This window comes from Setaria viridis, chromosome 3, assembly GCF_005286985.2.
Source record: "Setaria viridis chromosome 3, Setaria_viridis_v4.0, whole genome shotgun sequence".
In the NCBI taxonomy this organism is placed as follows: domain Eukaryota; kingdom Viridiplantae; phylum Streptophyta; class Magnoliopsida; order Poales; family Poaceae; genus Setaria; species Setaria viridis.
This window is the reverse complement of record NC_048265.2, coordinates 33,825,359-33,830,889: the sequence shown is the minus strand read 5'-3', so window position 1 is coordinate 33,830,889 and position 5,531 is coordinate 33,825,359. Positions and strand designations below refer to the sequence as shown.

At 41.7% G+C, this 5,531-nt stretch overlaps 1 pseudogene; it reads right to left on the bottom strand.

The window, feature by feature from the left end:
- Nucleotides 1-473: 473 nt before the first annotated feature.
- On the bottom strand, nt 474-5,142 carry LOC140222240 (uncharacterized; annotated as a pseudogene).
- Between the last annotated feature and the right edge of the window lie 389 nt (nt 5,143-5,531).

Below are 5,531 nucleotides of genomic sequence, written 5' to 3'. Positions count from 1 at the left end.
CCGTGTTCATCTTGTTTGTTGAGGAAGACCCACTTGGTGTCGATCACATTTTGTTTTGGCCTCTCAACCAACTCTCATACCTTATTTCTTGTGAAGTTATTGAGTTCTTGCATGGCCATTACCCAATCTGGATCTTCAAGTGTTTCTTCTACCTTGAAAGGCTCCAAAGAGGAAACAAAAGAGTAACATTCACAAAAAGTTGCTAAACGTGAACGAGCAGTTACCCCTCTTTGGATACTTCCAATGATGTTGTCGACAGGATGATCCCATTGAACACTTTGATGAACTCTAGGAAAAAACAGTTGCATTTGTCGTTGAATGGGTCCATCATCATTATTTTTAACTTGTGGATCATCTTCTTGAGTTGGACCACCTTGTTCTCCCTCTTGGTCAATGCCATGATCTTGGTCGTCACCGTGATCTTGACTTTTATCTTGGGTTTGTTAAGAGCTTGGCGGTTCAACTCTTGTAGATTATGATGGCTCATTGTTGATGTTTTCTTCCGAAGGTTGAGCTTCAACTTCACGTGGTCTCACTTCTCCCAAGCCCATCCTCATGATTGATTGGCTTGGTGGTTCTTCATCATCTACAAGGTCTTTATCATCTTGCTCTACTTGAGAGCCGTTGGATTCATCAAAGGTCACATCTATCGTGATCTCAACACAACCGATGGTTTTGTTGAAAACAAGATAGGCGTGTTCGTTAGTACCATAACCAAGTAGGAAGCCTTCATCAACCTTTGGTGCAAACTTTGAACTTTTGGGTTTTTTGTTTAGAATGAAACATTTACTCCCCAAAACTCTAAAGTAATGCACCTTGGACTTGTTACCGGTGATTATCTCATAGGGTGTCTTGCCCAAGTACTTGTGGAGGTAGAGGCGGTTGATGGCATGGCAAGCGGTGTTGATTGCTTCAGCCCAAAAGATATCCAGAGTCTTGTACTCATCAAGCATGGTTCTTGCAGCTTGAATCAAAGTTTGATTCTTCCTCTCCACAATACCATTTTGTTGAGGTGTCTATGGAGCGGAGAACTCATGCTTGATTCCCTCTTCATCAAGAAATTCTTCAACATTTGTGTTGTGAAATTCTGAGCCATTGTCACTTCTTATCTTCTTAATCTTCAACTCATATTCATTTTGAGCTCTTCTAATGAATTTCTTGACTATTCCTTGGGCTTTGCTTTTATCTTGCAAAAAGAATACCCAAGTGAAATCGGAAAAATCATAAACTATAACAAGACCGTATTTGTTACCGCCAATGCTTATGTAAGCGATGGGTCCAAATAAATCCATGTGAAGAAGCTTCAAAGGTCTTGACATCGTCATGATGTTCTTGGTGGGATGTAGAGCACCAACTTATTTTCCGGCTTGACATGAGCTACATATCTTATCTTTCTCAAAGACAACATTTGTTAGTCCTAGGATGTGATCGCCTTTTTGAAGTTTGGCCAAGTTCCTCATCCCAACATGGGCTAGTTGGCGATGCCAAAGCCAACCCAAGTTAGTTTTTGCCACTAAACAAGTCTTGGGCTCAACTCTATCCGTTGTGAAATCAACAAGATAGAGCTTGCCCTTCAAATGACCCGTAAAAGCAATAGAGGAATCATCCCTTCTAAAGACGGTCATACCCTCATTAGTAAAAAAGATAATTGTAGCCCTTCTCACAAAGTTGTGAGATAGACAACAAATTGTATCCCAAAGATTCAACTAAGTAGACATTAGAGAGAGAGAGTTTTCATTTGAGATAGCAATGTTACCCATTCCGATCACATCCCCTTTGCTATTATTACCATAGACAATGCTTTCTTTGGGTGTGTCATAATGCTCTAGGGATGAAAACATGTCCTTCTCCCCAGTCATATGATTTGAACATCCACTATTAAGCAACCATGAAGTTCCACCGGAGGAGTAAGCCTACAAAATAAGTTAAGTTTGGAATTTAGGTACCCAAAAAGATTTGGATCCTTGTTGGTTAGATGGGTAAACTTTTGGAACCCACACGCTCCTAAAGATAGCCTTTTTCGTATAGGCACCAACATATTTGACCACTATTTTACCATTGTGGTCCATTGTTACCATGTAGTCGGTGGTGTAGTTGGATGAGGGCTCATGTGCAACCACCTTATCTTTTGACCTAGTCATGAACTTCTCCATGACTCTTACCTTGATGGTTACATTGGCCATTGGCTTGACTTGAGTTGTGCTTGTCTTGGTCTTGCCGTGTGTGATGTCCATCAAGTCACCAAGGTTTGCACCCTTGTTGAACTTGATGACTTCCTTACCATTTACCACCTTGCGTTCACTTACCTTGCTTCCCTTGTAGTGTCTAAGCCTGTCCATATGTCTAGGATTCCTCTCATCCTTATACTTGATCTTAGGCTCGGGCTTGGTGTTTCCTTCATACCCTTGTGTCACTAGCATGTTTAACCTCTTTATTTGCGCATCTCTAGTCATGATTGATGCCTCTAGCTTAGTAATGTTAGCGATACAAGTATTCACATCAATTTTATAACATCTTGAGCAACTTTCACTAGTGGAGGCCTTGGAGTCAAGATTTGCCTTGGGATTGGCCTTGGAGCTTTCCCAAAGGGCACTATAGTTAACTTCAAGGTCTTTGTGTTTGATCGTCAAGCATGAGAAGCTTTCTTGAAATTCACTATGAGTGGCCTTTAGAGAAGCTAGAGATTCATTTGCCAAAGTAAGTTCCTTTGACATTCTCTCACGTGAATCATTGGCTAGAGACAAGTCAATAGCTAACTTTTCACCCTTAGCCTTTTCTTCGGCTAGAGCCTTCTCTAATGCAAGGTTTCTCTCCTTTTCAAGGATGAACAAGTCCTCTTGCCTATTGAGGGACTCTTTCTTTTTCTCCAATTTCTCCAATAGCTTTTTAATTTCTTTATAGCCTTTCTTGCCAAATTCTTTTATCATATTTGCTTTAAGTTTTTCTTCCTCATCATCTAATTCAATTTGAGCATTGCTAGATATAGAAGAGGAGATGGATGAGGAGGATGTGGTGTTTGATACCTTAGTCCCTTTGCCATGAGGCAAAAAATAAGTGTCATCTTCATTGTCGGAGATGTTGCTGAAGAACTTTGTTGGTGTAGCGGGCTTGAGTATGGCTAGTGTTGCCATACCTTCTGTTGACGCCAGATTTTGACATGTGTTCGGATCAGCGTCAAAGGAGAGGAAGGTGGCCAACGCGGCGAGCAAGAAGCTATAGTTGGGAATCAGCCGATTAGAACTATAGTGTTTCGGCCGATTGGCTGTAGGAGTTAATAAAGGCTGGCCGATTGGGAGTTGGAGCGGCTGGGCCGATATGGGCCTAAAGTGGGCCAGGGTGATGATTAGCTGAAGGAGAATATTGGCCCGTGGGAAGATAATAACCAACTCCGGTATGGGTTGTGTACGTTTGTAAATATTTATCTTTAAAATTAGAAATAGATCCTAATCAGTTAGGAAATCAGTTGTAATAGGGTATAAATAGTTGCCTCGTAAGGCTTGTAAACAACATATCAATCAATACAACAAATCTACCTTTTCCTTTATACTTACTTTCAAGTCGGTGACTTCGCCAAAACTTTTTCTTTTCATGAGTTCGTACAGGTTGGCAGGGCTGCATCGACACGATCTCCAGCCAATTTGTAAGTTCCGCTTATCGAATAATATCTAAGCTTTAACTTCGGGTGCATCACTGTTGTTTCGTTTGGATTTATTCACTAGTTATCGATATTGACTAGAATTATAGGTTTTTCCTATTGTTTTAGTTTTATCACCATTTATCCAGCTTGAGACACGAACTGTCGGCTTTTTAGTATTATTATTATTTATCATCATCATATAACCGATTAGATCTATTCCAAGTGTTGCTTCTGTAGTTTTGTTTAGGTTGCTCTAGTAGTTTTTCCTTATAATTGCTACGTGATTATCGGCTTTTTATAGCCGGTCGTCTCTACAGTAAATCGGCCAATTCGCTGATACACTTTTCAAGACAGATCGGACACTTAGTCGATCGAAACCCCTGGAATTTAACGCTTTTCTCTGCTTGTCAATCAATAGGTCAGATTGACTGGCACGCCACGCGAACCGCACCAGGGCGATCACCTGAACAGGAGTTCAGCAGATTCTCCCGGGTCGTGTGTCCGACGCCGAGGGTCATTGGCTGATTTTCAGCGTCAACACCTTCCTTGTTATCTTCTTCATTACTAGAGTCCCACTCTTGACCAACATGAGCTTGACCTTGATATTTCTTCTTATAGTCCTTGCTCTTGTCCTTGAACCTCTTCTCCTCTATTTCCTTCTTTTTCTTGTGTGGACAATCAGCAATGAAGTGACTGACTTCCTTGCACTCATAGCATCTCCATTGTGAAGTCTTCTTCCTATCATCACCACTATTCTTGAACGCTTTTTTCTTCAAGAATTTCTTGTAATTCCTAATGGCAAAGGCGGTCTCTTTATCGGTGCTCCCTTCTTCACTTGAGTCTTCCTTCTTTGCCTTGAGAGCTTTGAGGCTTGACTTACTCATAGTGCTAGAGCTAGCATTGAGGTCTAAGCTCTTGTTCATCCTCATATTAAGTGACTTTGCCACATCTCTCTCAACCAACTCTTGATGCAAAATTTCACCAAGAAGTTGATTGGGAGTCTTTGTGTTGAAGCTTGGATCTCTTCTAATCATAGTGGCAAGTGTTTGATTCCTTGGGGTGAACGCTCTAAGCATCTTCTTTGTGACCTTGTGATCATCCCAATAAGTACTTCCAAGAGTTCTAATGTCCGAAACAAGGAGCATTAGTCTATCAAACATTTGAGTCACGGTTTCCTCTTCAAGCATGATGAAGTTCTCTAACTCTCCGTGAATTAAATCCATGTTCCCCTCTCTTACTTGGTCGGTAGCTTCATGAGCTTCCTTTAGTGTGTCCCAAATCACCTTGGCAATTTCAACGGACCAAACTTTGTTGAATTCTTGAGCACACAAAAAGCCGGTGATGACTCTTACAGCTTGAGCATTGCGGAAGTAGTCTTGAGCTTGTTCGGCCATTGATATTCCATTCTTGGGTAGAGTCACATCTACAACCACAACTTCCCAAATAGAAGGGTGAAGCCCATAGAGGTGCATTTTCATATCATACGCCCACTTGGGATAATCCATCCCATCAAAATACGAGGGTTTTCCCAAGTGAACAGATTGAAATTGTGAAGAAGGATATTGAGAGGAACGAGGTGGTTAGTTAGGAGGAACTTGGTGATAACCAAATTAGGGATGCTTTTCGCTTTCTTCCTTGATCCTCTTCTTCATCAACTTGGTTGCTTTCTTTTCAATCTTGGCTTTCATTTTTTCTTTTCTTCTTTTCTTGGCCTCCAAGTCCTCCCCTGAAACTCATCGCTTGAGCTTGCGACATGAACGGACGGTGGTCAACTTCTCAAGAATTGGCTAAAGGGGTCAACGTTGCCTCCTCCAAGGCTTGTAGCTACCCCTACAACGGCGGTGGTTGTGGCAGCCGCTCGAGCGGCGGCTTCTTCGGCGGTGGCAAGTCCATC